The following is an 18699-nucleotide window of genomic DNA, read 5'->3' on the forward strand; positions in this document are numbered from 1 at the left end:
CTGGAGGGCCCTTGAGGTCCGGGTGGTTATTTGGGAGCCCGGTGGACCTTTGAGGACCGGGGGCTTCCTTCGGGGTTGGGGTGGGGTATGAGGACCCTTCGGGGTTCGGGTGGGGTATGAAGACCCTTTGGGGTTGGGGTAGAGGACCTCACAACACTGTTCAAATGGAACTTGTGTATTATAATTACCATAGAGTTTCACCCTCAAATCTTGTTCTAAAACCTCTTCTAAAATCATCTTTTAAAATGTCTCTAAAATGTCTAAAACTGTTTCGCCGAAATAATTCCCTAAAATGTCTAAAACGGTTTCGCCCAAATAATTCTTAAACATAATTTCTTCGTGGCCCCTCTGTTTTTGGCATCTCTGTGCTGTCACATTTGAAATTATTTGGAAACCCTTTCGTGAATCAATCTCTTCATTGCTAAGATCAAAACATTCACCCGGAAACAATTCTCTTGAAAGAACTCCAAAGATATTAATAAACATTTGCTTGGGAACAATTCTCTTTGGAAATACATCAGACATTAATAGACTTTGCCTGTAAACAGTTTCTCAGGAAAAACTCCAAAGACATTAATTAACTTGACGTCATCTGTCAGACATTATTAAACTTTGCCCGGAAACAATTTGATTAATGACTGACAGCACAGGTGTTCCACTTTGATTAACCACGTGTTCTCCCTAATGACTCTATGCCCATATTTGATATACTGACAGAGTTAGACTAAATTGTAGATGGCAGCAGGGGTGCGTGACACGAGTAGCACCTCCCTTTCTACTGAGGGGACAGACTCTTTCATATACGGAATAATTTCTGTTCGTTTTAAGTTTTAGTGTCGCTCCTTACTTTCAGTTAAAAAAAACTTTTTTTTAGTTAATTTCTGAACATTTTTGAATTAATGCAGCTTTGATTTTGGCTCACCGTACATGAATAATTAAAAACAAAATTTGCATATTAATTTTCCTTTTTTTGGCTGATTGGCTTTCTCGAAATTTTGTTCTGACGTAACTTGCGAATTATTATAATATAATTTCTGTTCGTTTTAAGTTTTAATGTTGCTCCTTACTTTCAGTTGAAAAAAATTATTTTTTTATTTAATTTCTGATCGTTTTTTAAATAATGCTGGGAAATTTGGCGCCCCCTTCATAGAAATGTCCCTTCCCCCAAGGAAATAACCTCCATTGAAAGATCCTCCCCCGTAACCACTGCTCTGACCCCGACCCCCAACTAGAAAAAAATTCCCCCTAAAAACGCCTGTATACTTCCCAATAACCAATACTATATGTAAACAATGGGCAAAGTTTATAACTTGCAGCCCTTCCCCTGGGAACTGTGGGGGATTAAGTCATCCTCAAAGACATATTAATTAAATTTTCGACTATGCTGAACAAAATGGCTATCTCAAAATTTTGATTGGGTGACTTCGTGAAATAATGAGCGTTGGAGGGGGCCAAGTTGCCCTCCAATTTTTTGGTCACTTAAAAAGGGCACTAGAACGCCAATGGATAAAAAACAACAAATAAACATGCATCCGTGATCTTTCTTCTGGCAAAAAAAATACTAAATTCCACATTTTTACAGATAAGAGCTTCAAACCACTATAGCAGGGTTTTTTGATGCACTGAATCTTATGGCGTGATTTTCATTAGTGTTCTAAGACTTGTTAGTGTTGTTTCTCCCTTTTTTCGAAAATAATACAAATTTTCTCAGGCGCGTAACTTTTGATGGGTATAAGACTAAACTTGATGAATCTTGTATATTTGAAATCAGCATAAAATTATTATTCTCCTGATGTATCTATTGGTATCAAAATTCCGTTTTTTAGAGTTTCGGTTACTAGTGAGCCGGACCGCTCCTTACTTACAGTTCGTTACCACGAACTGTTTGATAAGAGGAGGACTGCACCTTCCTTGTCCACACCTCCACCTCATGGTCGCAGAAACTTCGAAGAGTGTTCATTAGATCAGAAATTGAGAGTTCTAGTCTCTTTTTAATAAGTCGAAAGCAATTGGCGACCAACCAGCCCTGTGGGGGGGGGGGGAAATAATAATAAATATATAGTACACTGATAAGCAAGAACCAGCCTTGTCCTGAGAAAAATAAGACATCTGGCAATGGAAAAATTCTTGGTGTAATTTTTTTATTTAGTTGTAGTTTTACCTAGCTGAACTAAATTATCCTTAGTTTGGCCCTACCTAAAGCTTGCGCAAAAAATTTGACTTTCCCAAAAGTGAAAGCAAAATAAAGTTTTTTATCCCCTGTAAAGCACAAAGGGTCGGTTTCTAGAACGGAATTAAATTAAAAAAAGAACAAGTTTTTTTTTCAATTGAAAGTAAAGAGCAACATTAAAACTTAAAAGAAACAGAAATTATTACGTATATAAAGGGGGTTGCCCCGTCCTCAGCACCTCGCTCTTTACGCTAAACTTTTTTAGTACTTTTAAAACAGTGTTCCATTGTTCTAATTAAACGAAACTTATGTTTCAGGAGTCATTATTAAAGAATTGGGACAAAATTCAAACTTTACCGTAAAGTACGAGGCGTTGAGGATAGGGCAACCCCCTTTGTATACGTAATATTTTCTGTTCATTTTAACTTTTAATGTTGCTCCTTACATTCAGTTGAATAAAACTTATTCTATTTATTTAATTTCTGATCGTTTTTTAAATAATGCCAGGAAATCTGGCCCCACCTCTACGGAGACCATTACTCTTAACCACTTTGCGCTTAAAATTCAGACGGAAAAGAGAAAGTAAGACATATAAAAAGAATTTATTAAAAGAATTCAGGCAAATTCCCCCAGTGTATAATTTTCCCTGACAGGTTCACTCCCTGAAAACCTCCCTCGTGATGAAAAATCCCCCAACAGAAAATTTGTCCCCCCCACCCGAAATTGTATGCCTACATTTTGATCGGACGATTTTGGGAAAAAGGGGCGGGGAGGGGGCCTAGTTTCTCTCCAATTTTTGAGCCACTTAAAAAAGGCACTAAAACTTTTAATTTCTGTTTGATTGAGTCCTCATCCGATATTCTAGGACCCCTGGGTCGAGACAATCCCCCATGAGGAAAAAAACAAACAAATAAACACTTATCTGGGATCTTTCTTTTGGCAAAAAAAACGAAATTCTACATGTGTCTCAATATACTGCTCTGTAACACCCCAACAAAAAACCAACAGCCAGTTTAGTGCCAGTAACGTAAAATATTGAATAAAAAATTCTCAATGACTAAGAAAAGGTAAATAAAAACAAGGTTTTTGCATTGCCTCCTCGTAGTTTCTTTGATAAAATCTCTGTTTAATCTCTCCCTTCCGCTTTCTAAAAGGTCAGGCGTATGTGTAAGTACTAGCTGGCCTAAAATGGTTAATAAAGCCGCTTAGTATCCAATTTTTTTTTACCGGAATAGGATCATTTTAGGCCATCGAATAATAAACCTTTGAAACAAACTATTTTCGCCAAATGATCCAGTGTACCATGTAGCCCAGGCGCTGATCTATTGATTCTATGCCCTCAGCTTGAAATGGTAGGCATTTTTAGGGCAAGTAATTGGATGTCCCCCCCCTTATCTTTCAGAATTCTCCTGGTGCCGCTGTCCCAACACTAATAATCAGCAACACGGAGACTCGAGCCTCTACCATAAAGGACACCTTATTGCAAGTTCAGCGTTTTGACCAAAACACAAGAATCCTGATAAACCTTTGCTAACATCAATTTTTTTCTAAAATGTTTTATTTTTTTCTGACGAAAAGGTTTTCCATGCGATGGTTTGAACTTGAAAACCCAAGCCATTTCAGACAAGTTACAGTTTTGATAACTTCCTACATACACTTGAATGAATTCTAATTCTTATAGTGGCTGATGGCACAATAACGTTTACGTCGTTCAAAGACACATATTTTACAGCCCCCCCTCAAAACACAAAATTGTAAGTCCCTTGTTCTCCTTCCCTCCACTACCTAATAGTTTCAACTGCACCCCCAAGTAGCTTCCGAGAAATTGCAGATTTTCTATTTTGATAGCCGGGAAATGCACAGTGTCCTTAGATTTACATCTTCCCCCTCATCCAAATCGAAATTTAAGGTGGAAATTGGCGTAAAGGGAATTAAAAACCATTTGTACAACTGAGTGCGCAGTATTACCTCACATACCTCGATAAATTTCCCAAAAAAATATTGGTGACCCCGCAGCACCTCCTGAAAGCTTCAACTCGATCTCCCAGGCAATTCTTGACATATGACAGGTACCATATTTTGTTAACCAGTGTTGCAGAGTAGCACAATGTCTTTAACGTGCTCACCAGGTTAAAGACACTACGTTTTACCTGGTAACCAGGTAACTATAGTGTCTTTCGTTTTGCATCACTAGTTCTCCATGAATAGATTCGAGTTCCACTGAGGCTTAAAGTGCCAAAACCTTTAGTCATATTTGAGGCAAAATACGCTTAGCCACACAATTTTCAAAGCTATGCTACAAATTCTAAGGCTAGTCTATAGTGCTAATACTATCAAGATGGCTTTACTTCGAACTTGTGTACAAACTAATCATGACATGTCCTTTTCAGAACCAAAACGAGAGCCAGACATTGAACTGAGCCATTGTGCAGAAGTAATACCAAATTAAACGTAAAAAAATAAAGCAAATTCCTAAAATGAATTTACCGTACCAAAACTCCTATATTATTTTGTGTTTTCAGTAAAGCGCTAGTTTTGTATAATCCCTTAAAGTATAGAGAAACATAATTAGTTGGTTTATTTGTACTAGTGTTATAAAATACGCTTAGCCACACAATTTTCTTTTAATTTGTGAACTACTTTCCAACCACTTCCGAATTTTCAGTTACTTCCCACATTTATCAGTATAGCACAACTGTATGAATACTTCCTGAGGCTGTGTTAACTTAGGTTGTGATGTTGGATGAGATATTATATTTTTTTTGAATTGTAAAATTAAAATTTGAAAATATTTTTTTTCCAGAATTTATAAATATAAGTGAAAATTAGGGGCAAAAAACTATTCGTTTTTTCATAATTTGAACTTTTTTACTTGTTTTCCTCAAGTCATCGACTGATTTTGCCTGTACATTCAAAACCTAGATAAATTTGGTGTTTATGGTATATAAAACCCAATGCTTTTTGTGCCCCTCGCAGTCACTTATATTAATATCTTCTCGAGAAAACAAATAATTATCTACTTTTTAGTTCAATTTGAAAATGAGTTATTTTTTTTTATTGTTTGACCCCCTCCCCTAAAAATTCTTTGTACGAGCCTGGACTTGTGTCCAGGTTTTCTGTATCCACTTGGAGATAATCAGCTTAGCCTGAGTGAGATAAACCGTAACTTTGCAGGTATATTTTAATTAAATATTCAATATATAGAGTTGGTCAGTTTAGGTATTTAATATAATGCGTTCTGTGCGGCCTGGCCTGCTTTCCATAATTCTCTGTTGGATTTTCCATAATTTTGTTACTAAACTAGTATATTTTCTTCATGTTTTGGTATAGCTTATTAGGGTTAACCTAACCTCACTTCTTTGGTGTGGTCGCTGTAACGCGTAAGTGCCCAAATAAAATATATGTTATTGTGATTAAACGTTAAATGGTTTAATTTGATTGAAGGACTAACCGTAAGGTTAAAAACCAGACACTTTCGACGGAGGTAGGATTTGGCCCATGTCCCTTCCTTCGTAACCCTAAGATTTTCTGGTGCTTTTTGGCACCCTTCTCCACGGATTAGGTTCGCCGCAATTCATTCATCTTTACAGTCAAGAATCGAGTTAATTCTTTTCAAAGGTTATGAACTTTTCTTAGGCCTTTGTTTTCTACCAAAGAGTTTACAATCTTTTTTATCTTCTAGATGTGGAACAGTTACGGAGTATTACCCCCGAAGTTGGAAAGGAATTATTGTTACCATAAGGAGGCTCATCGATGCCGACTTAAAACTTGGTTCGCCGAATAGCGCTTCTCAGAATTTATTAATGGTCGAACTTGAAAACTTGCGGGTGTTGAGTGCACCAGGAATTCTGCATTTACTCGGAGTCATACCGACCCAGGAACACAACCAAATATCTTTGGTTTATGAGAGTCCAATTTGGCTCATTCCATAGATATATGCACGAATTGCCTGTACAAGAATTTAGCCTTAAAAAAAAGTTGACTTTTCTTTGGCAAATTGCCGCTGCTCTTAAATTAGCTCACAATATGGGCTTTTTACATTTAGCAGTATCCTCTAATTCCATTCATATTGTTAGCCCTACTCAGGCAAAACTGGGCAATTTCGAGTTTGCCATCTGTGCCCGAAGCGAGTTGAAAAATTGTGTATATGTTAAGCGCCCTTGGGAAGTGTTTAAAAATATTTATTGGCGATGGATGTCACCGGAGGTAATGAAAAGACAAGCGCCTACAGAAGAGTCGGATATTTTTTTCTTTGTGCATGGTGGTAGATGAAGTTTTTACAGGAAAACTGCCATGGGAGGACAGAGATTTTAAAGGTGTGCTTGAATTGATAAGTCAAAAATGGGAGAATCGGAAAAATCAAATAAAAAGAATCCTGTCATCAATGTTGAACAGTTTCCTACACTTATCCAAAGGCTGTTAAGAGCTGGGCTGGATGTGCAGCCGCACAAGCGCTGTGACTTGTCAGAAATCGAATTTATGCTCGAGCAGCAAATTATAGCGATTTCTAAAACTGAAAAAGGTATCAGACCGAGTCTTGATCAAGCACCTTCTGTCGGTAAGATATCTTTTAGAAAGCCCGTTGGAAACGAGAGTGATTCGGACTCAGAAGTATCGTGCCTGAGTCAAGATAGATTCGTAACTGCTAGAGATTCCGGTGTTTTTGAAACTCCAGAATTACCCGGTGAAAACGCAGAATCAGTAAGCTCTGCATCTTCTAAACCTTATGTACAGCCAAATGTGGAAACGCTCGTCCGTACATTTAGTACAAAAAAAGATTTTGTGAAGCCAACAAGTTCAGGGGATAATACATTTTATCAGAGTGTTTCGAACAGTCCCACCCCAAGCAAAAGTTTTTCGAGGCGATTTTCACTTCCGTCACGGTCGGAAAAAACCGAAACAAGCTCCTTCGATTCGACAGTTAAAGTGTCCTTTTTCCCACTGCAGCCAAATCGCAGATCGGTTAACGATTCATCTGGCTCATCTTGGGGTAATATATTGAACTCAAGCAAAGCCGGCATATTGAAAAATACAAAGAGGACGTTATCTCCAGAACCAAAATCAGCAGATGTGAGTGAAAACAACACTGACTACTACCCTGTCCAGCAACCACTTGACACAGTGGATAGTCCACCGGAGCCAATTAACGCCAAGGTTCATAAGACCAAAAAACATCCGGCAAAAGAAGGTTCATCAGAAGCTATCCCATCTCCCCCTCCGGTGCCAAAAATTATCCAAGAGCCCCGAAAACCAGCAAGCAACTTCAGCTCCCCCGCGGTTTTCGTTCCACCAGCAATCCAAGGTGAGTATAGAGTACACTCTAGCGATGAGAATCGATGCACGCACATTGCATCTGATATCCAGTCTGTTATTGCCCAGCGTAATAGAAAAACAAAAAGAACCTGGTAAATCTGAATTGCTCTGTATTCTTTCTAGAGCTAATTCAAGGTCTGTTTGTACTCAAACTGAAAATTTGTGCAGTAAAGGAACACAGACTGATGGTTTCCAAGGAAATTCAAGCGATGAGGTGAAGCGTTACTTACAAACTGATTCTGATGATAGTTCTAGCGGATCGTATAAATTGTCTCAACCCCTGGTGGCATCAACTCCTCAAAGAGTGGGTGCCCCATCTAAAAATACAAAAGATGCTTCGGTTGGCAGTTTTGACGAGTTTTCAAGAGGACATATTGTAGAGACAAGCTCACCTGTTACTGTTGAAGGAAAAAAGCGGTTTGTCAGTTTTTACGAGCATGGCGAAGTTTCTCAAAAACCGAGCCGGGGAAAAAATGGCAAAGAGTCATGTAGCAGTGGATCTTTGTATGAAACTGCCAATGAGGTGAGCCAACCTGAAAAGTTTTTTTTGTATCACCCCCCAAACCAACCCGAGTAAATCTGACCAACTAGCCTTTAGTGCCTTATGACGACTCTGTACCTGCGTCCAAAGATACTAGTTTTATATCGGAAAAAATTGTCCTGAAAATAGACACAGACCGAGGCAGTGTGAATGTGGACTCTGTTGTTTCCAAAAATTTTGAAAGTGTTATTGAGCATTCAAGTAGCAACACTGGAGCAGCTCCAAGTAGTGTTTCAACTATAATTGATACCACGAATCCCATTGACTGTGCAGATTTAGATACTCAAGAAGTGGTTCCAAAGACTGTTCCAGCTAATGAAACCATTACTGAAAACTCCCATCTATGTCATAATCACATTCAACATATGCAAAAGAATCGAATTGGCTTTGAATCATGTGCAGCTGATCGCTGCCCTGTTGAAGATAAGGAGAATAACAGAAATGAGAATAAATATTATCATATGATACAAACCCTGTCTAATGAACTAGTGGCCTCGGAGGAGAGTATCCCCCTTGAAACAGTGTTCCCCTTGAAACAGGAAGAGAGTGACCTTGAAAAAAAGAACGAAAAGGAAGAAACTGCTTATTTGTCGGTTGTTGAGGACTCGGTAGAAAACAATTCTACCAATCAATGAATTCTATTGCTTTTGCAGTTAATTCAAGTGTATTTTAGTGCATTCCTCTTTTTTTACAGCGGTTGTTAACATTTTCTTGTTAATTGTTGCTTGTTTCCATTGGCATAATTTGACAAAGCCTAAAGTGAGAGAATAGTAGGGGGAGCAGGGAGGAGGGGGATCTAGCACAACGTCTGCTGGTTAATGGGGATGGTTGCAAAAGAAAAAAACAACGCTGACATCTGTTTTAAAGCAAAGTTATTGAGGGGGAGGTTTCAGGGGATAGAACATCCCTTCATACTTTTTTGTTCTGTTTTTGCATTCTTTTGTGAAAATTAGCTATCACATCAGCTTATAGAGCTTGGAATTTTTTTTAAGAATTTAGACCCTCTTATGGCCAAACGGCTTGCTTTGATTCAGTTAAAAGTTAAATTAAAAGAAGAGTAGGTCTTCAGAAAATTTTATTTGACTTTGCTTTTATGTTTTGCAGCATATTTAAGTAACATAGCTGCAACATCATGCAATATAGACAAATTTGATTAACGTCTGACTTTTTGAGAAACCAATTAGACCCATGGGAAGCCGTTTTTTAGAACCAAATATTCTAACATCAAAGCCCTTGATTGACCTATTTTATTCCCTAAAAATAATTATTAGTAACCGGAACTGATGAAATCAAAAGGTACTCCGTTCTAAATTCTAGCTTTGAGTTGTTTTTTTTTATTATTAGTATTACGGTAATTTTTTTTTCTAGACGGTAATTAATAATGTGTTACTTTACATTTCTCGTCATATTAAGATTGACATCCACCCCCTTAAACTTAGTATACTGGATTGACTGATTGACTGTGTTTTTCGTATCGTATTCGGTTCCGAACATACTTGCTTATGTTGCTTTCAGTTTCTAATGTGGAAATTGGAATATTTATTCCAACATGCGTAATATTACTGATTCCCATTTCCAAAAGATCGGAAATTGCAGCTTTCTTACCTTATTTCGGAAGTCTAAACAAAACTGAACTTGCATAATGACTGATCGTCAATAACGGAAAAAAGAAGCTTAGCTTTTCGGCTCTTTACAACCTACAGATAAACGCCATCTGGATGAGTCAACTTAAAAAGAGCTTTTGCGCGACAAAATTAACATAAACTTTAAAAAGGTAAAATTTTAATCCGTGTGCTTCGAGATCGGAAAATTTCAAGTGGAGAATTTAAAGATACTTTTTATAATAACTAGAATGGTGATTTTTAATTTGAATAAATGCCAATACAGCATGGTATTTTTAGGAGAAAGAGCATTTTTTTTTCAAGAGACAAACTACGCCAACCTTATCACAAAACTAAGAAAAACACGGTCTCTATTTCAGCTAAAACATCTTGTAAAAATGTTCGTCTTTCTTGGCCAGCGTTAGGTCTCCTCAATCTTGACTATGTGATATTCCTAAGAATTAATGAAAATTTATAGTAAGAATACTCAAGAATTATTTCTTAAGATGTGATATTGTTAAGAATTATTGTAGAGTGTATTTTCCTGATTATCTGAATTATGGCTACAAAATGGATTATTTTTTTTTACGTGAATTGGAGTAGAAGTTTCATTCAGTAAACTAAATTTGGCGGGTGATTATTCATACCTTAGTGTAGCCATAATTTAAAATTGAAGCGTGTCAGTTCGTTGTTTGTGCCTTTATTTTTAAATATGAAGGCACAGGATAGTTTCAGTGTAACTGTTTTGCATCAATCCTAAACAGAAGTCACATCTGTTCCTTTTTTTGTTAATGGGGGGAGTCGGTAATTTACCTGGAGAATAAGTTCTCCAGAAATCCTTAGGTTTATACCATCTAATGAAAATCATCTGTTTTCTAGTCGTATATGAATTTCGAGCCAAGAGAGGCATGGTCTTATGGCAGTGGCGTAGCTAGTTGTGAAGGGGTGGAGACTAGGGATTTCAATTTTCCCCGAGTGAAACACCCCCCGAGTATACTTGCCCCCGGGTGCGTTTATGAGGTTATTTTTTATAAAAGAAAGACCTAGTTAAATATTTAGGAGGGGGTGGCTAAAATTGTTCCTCAAAAAGCTGTCTTTACCTCTGCCCCTCCCCCTCGAAATATCTCTCCTGGAAATTCGAGGTTCATTTGTGTTATATTCGTGCAAAAATTGGTGTTCAGTGAATTTACTTGTATCTTAAGGTACATTTGTTACGTTTTCTTTTTTTCATTAGTAGGTATCGCATGGAGTTAAATAGCGATCTGTCATCTTATTCTTTTGATAGAATAAGGAGTTCCAGTTTTATAGTTTAATATATTTTTCTGGAAGTTTAGTATTTATTTTTATTAGAATCTATATACTGACCGTTGAAGGATGGAACGCTTATTCCGTGAGAAATTTGCTTATAATTTATCATGTGAAGCCAGGATTATCTTATAATCCAGTAGAGATTAAAAATAACTTAAACTTAACACTACAAAAATGCTTTCTGTGGGCGGATCCAGGGGGAAAGCTCCCCCAAGATTTTTTACGGCGCCCTCATTCCTTGTTTTTTTTTCTTTTTTTACTTTTTTTTCAAATAAATTTGTCAATTTGGTCAATTATTGGCACCTTTTGCACCTTGGGCCCCTCAAGCCAAGATTGTCCTCATTGGCGCCCTTGTCACATTGAGCCTCTTCCAAGATTTTGCTTTAGATCCGCCACTGCATGCTTTCAGACAACTTAAGACTGGATTCAAAGAGTTTTTAATTTAAAGTTCAATGGTCTAAAATTAAATTCAGTTGATAGATTGTTTTGCGTTGCTTTTCTTGTTTTTTTGTTTTTTTTTTAATTTTGAAAAGTAAATTCAGTAACTTAACATTAAAAAAAAATTAATTGTGATTTAAAGCAAATTTAAGATAGTATCCATAGAAACTTAATTTTATTTTCATTTTTTATACTAAAATCATCGGCTGTCGAAATACGAAGGGCGTTAACTGACAGTTTCTAAAATTTTTAGGAGAAGCAAACAAACAAAACGCCTTTTAAACCTTCGACGGTATAAAAGGCAAATACGTCAGTTTTTCCGGAAGTATAACGTTTGATTTTTTTTTGTTTTTTTTTGTGTGGGTATGAATAAATAAGGCAAAAATTGGCAAAAAGTTTTTGCTTTTCTCATTTCTAACAAACTTAAGAGGATTCGATACCTAGAAAATCCTTTTGCTAGCCTCAACGTCAGCTGACAGTGTCTATTAGCAAATTCTCCCAGGTCAAAGTTTTCAATCAATGCAGGTTGCTTCACATGGAGCTCCCAAAGCTACTAAATTGATCACATGGCATTTCTTTTGAAAGAATTGTGAAAATCTCACCGTATAAAACCAAAATTATTTATTATGTGTATGAGGGGGATGTCCCCTCATACCTTACCAGGGAATGTGGCTTCTCCGTGCATGGAAATTCCTTCCACTCAGGGAAAATCCTTCCATATAAAGTTCTTCCTACATAAAATACCCCCCCCACCATGAAAATATCTGCCAGACAATTCCATTCTAGCTGGAAATTACCCCCTGAAAATCTCTTGCGAACGATTCCGGCTGAAAAATTTTTCTTAGCCCACTTTTATTTGAAAAAGACTAATATCTGACTGTCCTTAAAATCATAACAGAAATCCCCCTTCCGTTGAAATTTCTTCTCACAAATACCCCTCGCTCCCTAGTAGAAGGGTGCTCCCGCGGAAAATTCCCACTGGAGAATTTATCCTGTGAAAAACTCCCCCGTAGAGACTTACTTCCATGGAAAATCCCCCCACCTACGGAAAGATACTCTAGATAATTCCAGCCCGGTAAATATTTCCTCCGAACAATTGTTCTTAAAATTTCCACATGTAAAATTGAGTCGGCAAGGAGAAAGGAAGACAAAACAAAAATAATTTTGTATAGTAGTCTTGGCAAATTTCCCCAGTGTAAAATTTCTCTTGGAAAGTTCACCTCTCAGAAACTTCCCTCCCCATAGTAAATTACCCCTTAGAAAATCCCCCCAGTAGAAAATTCTCCTCCTCCCCGGAAAAATGTCTGTATACTTCCCAATAAGAAATACTGTACGTAAACAATGGACAAATTTTCTTACTTACGAACCTTTCCTTAGGGGCTGTGGGGGTTATGTTATGTTCAAAAACATAGTTATTAGGCTTTTTAACTATGCTGAACAAAATGGCTATCTCAGCGTTTTGATCGGATGACTTTTAGAAAAAACAGGTGGGTGGGAGAGGGGCAGTAGTAGTAACCTATCTAGTACTTTCACAAGTGATTGCGTAATATGCCTTACCAGGGTCATTCGTTCAAGTTTTTCTGACACAATTTACTGGATTATAGGCATGCAAATAGCATGTAGTTTCAAAACGTGTTTAATCACGTTTCTTGAATGAAGTATCTGTACTGTATATTCAAGAGGTGAAATCAATAAAGAGCTTGGAATTGAGTTTTATGGATGATATGGAAAAATGGCACATGTTAAATATTCGGGTAAACATACGACTATAAATAAGGCTATTGTGTCTTTCTGAACTTTCTGTGCGACGCAGGGGCAACTATTTGGTTTGTATATTTTTATTATGTATTGATATTTGCTGATGGGGTGGTAAAATGGTAGTTATTAAGTATTTAGGTAAGCATACGACTAGTAAAAGCTTCACTATAAATAAGACAATCGTGTATTCAAGGAGTTTCTCGGGCGGTGCTAACTCTTTAGTTTAAATAATTCTATGAGTAATTGAGTTTTTTTGATGGTTTATAAAAATTATACTTGTTAAATATACGGGTAAACATACGACTAAGAAACGCTTCACTATAAATAAGGCTATCGTGTTTTTCCGAACTTTCTAGGGCGGGGGTAAGTATTTAGTTTAAATAATTCTAGGAGGAATTGAGTTTTATGGAGGGTAAAGAAAAATGGTACCTGTTATATATTAGGATAAACATACGACGAAGAAAAGCTTCACTATAACTCATGCTATCGTGTTATTCCGATGTTTCTAGGCGGGGGGTAACTATTTATTTTAAATGATTATAGGTGGTATTGAGTTTTATGGATGGTATGGAAAAATGGTACTTGTTGAATATTCGGGTAAACATACGACTAAGAAACTAGTAACTATAAATGATGCTATCGTGTTTTTCCGAACTTTATAGGGCGGGGGTTACTCTTTTTTTTGAATAGTTCTAGGAGGTATTGAGTTTTATGGATGATATGGAAAAGTGGTCCTTTTCAAGTATTCGGGTAAACACACAACTAAGAAACATTTAACTATAAATAAGACAATTGTGTTTTTCCGAGCTTTATAGGGCGGGGGTAGGTGTTCAGTTTAAATAATTCTAGGAGGACTTTATTTTTGTGGGTGATACGGGAATATGGTACGTGTTAAATATTCGGGTAAATATTAGACTATAAATAAGGCTATTGTGTCCTTCTGAACTTTCTGTTGGAGGCGGGGGTAAGTATTTAGTTTATATAATTCTAGGAGGAATTGAGTTTTGTGGATGGTGTTGAAAAATGGTACGTGTTGAATATTTGGGTAAACATACGACTAAGAAACGCTTCACTATAAATAAGGCTATCGTGTTTTTCTGAACTTTCTAGGGCGGGGGTAAGTATTTAGTTTAAATAATTCTAGGAGGAATTGATTTTTGTGGGTGGTACGGAAAAAATGGTACGGATGAGGCGGGGGTAAGTATTTAGTTGAAATAATTCTAGGAGGAATTGAGTTTTGTGGCTGGTGTGGAAAAATGGTACGTGTTGAATATTTGAGTAAACATACGACTAAGAAACGCTTCACTATAAATAAGGCTATTGTGTTTTTCTTGACGTGCCTACTTAGGTGATAATGGAACATTTAGTATTTTTTCTAATGTATGTGTTTTTCTTAAGAAATTCCCACTGGAGGTTTTATGACTCCTCCCCACAATGAATTCAGATGGTTTTAGGACTCATCTCACTAGCCATAGCTCCATTCAACCTTGAGCGAAGGCATAAAAGTTCGATGAAGTATTTCTCTACTTAACAAGTGCATGAAAAGCCTCCAAGATGATAGGACTGTATGACACCGAATTTATCGGATTTAAAAAATCATCTTTCGGTGTTATATTTGAATGTGCTTTTTTATTATTGTCTATGGATCTCGAAGAAATTGACTTTTATCATTGGATAGTGAACTATAATCTGTTTGAGTATGATAAAAGCTTGTGGAGTACTACATTACGTTATATAAACAGACCCGGGATTCTATGATAGAGTGAGTACACCACTTAATAATGCTGGTCAGGAACTGAGAAATGTTCAGGAGGAAGTCAGTGAAATTTGCAGCTTTTTTCGGGGTTGAAGCACTCTACGTAAAGGGCAATGTACCTACAGATAAAGTTTTAATTCAAAAGTGTGATCCTAGGATTCCACTTTTCAATCTAGAAGAGTTTAAGTGTCCTAAATTTGGAGGGGGTTATCACCGTCCTGAAGACGAGGTTAGGTTCTTCGCACAGTGGATATCTAAGAACATACCTGATCGTGATAAATCCATAAGACATGGTTAAAAAAAAACTATTCTATATCATGGGATCATCGTTTCTGGATGTTTAAGTGTGAACTCTAAGTACTATTTTTATGTAAATATGTGGTGTTGTATTTTTTTTTTCTCAAAAAATATGTTAATACGTTTAGGCAATAAATATCTTTAAGCTTAACCCGTCTTTATTCTTTAGAATAGTTTTATTCATTTCATTAAATTATGAATAAATAGTAAGTAAGTAACAATATCTTTCTTGAATTCACTGCCTGCGCAAAATACAGATATTTAATTCAAGAGATCATAATAAAATCGCAATTAACTAATAAAGTCTTTATTTTTTTCACCTATTTGATACACATTACTAAAATTTCATTCAAGAAATTATAAAGGAATCGTAAATAGGTAGAACACTCATTCTTAAAGTCACCTCTTGTATACACAATACAGAAATTTCATTTAAGAAATTATCAAAAATCGTAAGTAAGTAGCAAATTCTTTCTTGAATTCGCCTCCTGGATAAATAAAAAAAAGACATTTCATTCAAGAAATTATGACGAAATTCTAAGTAAGCAACAAACTCTTTCTTGAAGTTACCTCATGGATACATAATGCAGAAATTTCATTTAAGAAATTATCAAAAATTGTAAGTAAGTAGCAAATTTTTTTAAAAATATGTTAATATGTTTAAGCAATAAAAATCTTTAAGCTTAACCCATGTTAGTAGCAATATCTTTCTTGAATTCGCTTCCTGCACACAGTACGGATATTTAATTCAAGAAATCATAATTAAATCACAAGTAAGTAATAAAATCTTTATTTTTTTCATCTATTGGATACACAATACTGAAATTTCATTCAAGAAATTATGAAGGAATTGTAAATAGGTAACACACTCATTCTTGAGGTCACCTCTTGTATACACAATGCAGAAATTTCATTTAAGAAATTATCAAAAATTGTAAGTAAGTAGCAAAATCTTTCTTGAATTCGCCTCCTATGAAAAAAATTATAAGTAAGTTACAAATTCTTTCTTGAAGTCACCTCTTGGATACACAATACAGAAATTTCATTAAAGAAATTATTAAAAAATTGCAAGTAATAATAAAATTCCTTCTTGAATTCACCTGTTTGATAAACAAAAAAAGACATTTCGTTGAATACATTATGAGAAAATTCTAAGTCACTGACAAAATCTTAATTGTTTTCATGACTTAGGTATATGCTGTAGAAATTTAATTCAAGAAATCATGAAAATATTTGTAAGTAAGTAAAAACTCTTTATTGATTTCACCTCTTGGATATACAGTACAGATACTTCATTCAAGAAATTATCAGTCGTTTTATTCCGTGTGATTTTTTTTTTACATGGTGTTCGTTCAAAAAGCGAGGATTTCTGTTAAATAAATAATTCTTATATTTTTTACGTTCAATTGAAAACGAGGATTTCTGTTAAATAAATAATTGTTATACCTTTTAAAATAGCTTTACGGGTTTTGAGGGGCTCTGTCGTTTTATTCCGTGTGATTTTTTCTTTGCATGTTGTTCGTTCAAAAAGCGAGGATTTCTGTTAAATAAATAGTTCTTATATATTTTTCCGTTCAATTGAAAGCGAGCATTTATGTTAAATAAATTATTGTTATAACCTTTAAAAAAACTTTACGGGGTTTGAGGGATTCTCTCGTTTTATTCCGTGTGATTTTTTCTTTACATAGTGTTCGTTAAAAAATCTAGGATTTCTGTTAAATAAAAGATTATTATATTTTTTCCGTCCAATTGAAAGCGAGGATTTTTGTTAAATAAATAATTGTTATACCTTTTAAAATAGCTTTACGGGGTTTGAGGGGCTCTGTCGTTTTATTCCGTGTGATTTTTTCTTCATGGTGGTCGTTCAAAAAGCGAGGATTTCTGTTAAATAAATAATTCTTATATTTTTTCCGTTCAATTGAAAGCGAGGATTTCTGTTAAATCAATAATTGTTATACCTTTTAAAATAGCTTTACGGGGTTTGAGGGGCTCTGTCGTTTTATTCCGTGTGATTTTTTCTTTACATGGTGTCCGTTCAAAAAGCGAGGATTTCTGTTAAATAAATAATTCTTAAATTGTGAAGAAATTGTAAGTAACAATCGCTTTCTTGAATTCGCTTCCTGGACACAATACAGATATTTAATTCGAGAAATCATGATAAAATCGCAAGTAAGTAATAAACTCTTTATTGTTTTGATATTTAATTCGAGAAATCCCATGAGTTGAATTCAAAAAAGAGTTTGCTACTTACGATACTTTGATTTTGTCAATGCCATCCCAAGTCCCTGTCAATAGATGTCGATAGAGAATTTATTCATTCTTATACCTAGATTTTCTGTATGTTAACCTATCTATCCAATATATGATGTATGTAAATCCTTTTCTTACATCTACGATGTTTTAATAGACATTCTAAACGCTTGATATGCTAGCTTACTGTAAAAATAATGAACGCATAATAATGTAAGTTATAATATATTTTTAATGAAATAATGTAATGTAGAATTGAACAACTTTGGACATTTTGAATCTGTTCCATAAAATGCTTCACCATGAACTCTCTTGATAGTATAGCTATTGTCTTCTCTTAGTTCGTAATCAGTAGAATAATCATTATTCCATTTTGACTCATACACAATTTTTATAGGTGTATCATCGACAGGGTCAATATGCTTTTCTTCTTTGGTATTATTTGATTCATTGACTGTTTGATCAATGGCAGTAACGTTTGCTGGTACTTTGTTTTTCATCGATTAATCTTTATATTGCTTGGGGATATTTTCTGCCAATGTCCTTTTTATTTTTGTAGAAATTCCAGATTCTATTATCACACTATTTTTACACAGGTTACAGTTCCGGCACATAGACAAGATATGGTTTATGATATTAGTAGAAGAGTAGGCCTTTCTTTTCGTCTTTGCTTTCGTTTGAATGCTAATACCCGAAAGCTGACGATATGCTTTAACACTGGGTAACATGTTACCACAAGCACTAGCAAGAAGATGCCCCTCTTTATCAACTATTATTTTTATGTTGGCACTCTCTTTGAGTGCAATCATCTCCGGAGATCTCAATCTCGCATATCCACCATCATAAAAGTTGAATTTTTTGGTACTCCAAAGAAATTCAATTCCTTACTGTCATGACAACGCACGCATACGTTTCCGATAGTACTACCACTTGTAATTATTTCATAGTTTAAATACTTCTCCTTTTCAGCATTCAATGCTACAATAACACTATCATGTGAACACACTTTCTTAAAATGCTTCATCTTCACTTTTTAGAGATATTAGTTATGTGTTTATCGTTCAACTTTGTAAAAAATACTGATTTAATACATGCAATAAACTCGGTAGTGTTGATAACGGCCCCGAGAGCAATATTGTGAAAGCCATATCGTGTCTCTGGGACAAGCATAGAGTACAATTCATTAAAGAAATTATGAAAATATTTGTAATTAAGTAATAAACACGTTTCGAAACTACATGCTTTTTGCATACCTTTCCTTGGCACC

At 35.5% G+C, this 18699-nt stretch overlaps 1 pseudogene; it reads left to right on the top strand.

Moving 5' to 3' along the window:
* LOC148940330 (uncharacterized) overlaps positions 1-9836 on the top strand; it is a 72906-nt pseudogene extending 63070 nt beyond the window's left edge.
* Positions 9837-18699: the final 8863 nt, after the last annotated feature.

Source organism: Artemia sp. Qi Xiang Cuo, chromosome 20 (genome assembly GCF_049724085.1).
Source record: "Artemia sp. Qi Xiang Cuo chromosome 20, ASM4972408v1, whole genome shotgun sequence".
In the NCBI taxonomy this organism is placed as follows: domain Eukaryota; kingdom Metazoa; phylum Arthropoda; class Branchiopoda; order Anostraca; family Artemiidae; genus Artemia; species Artemia sp. Qi Xiang Cuo.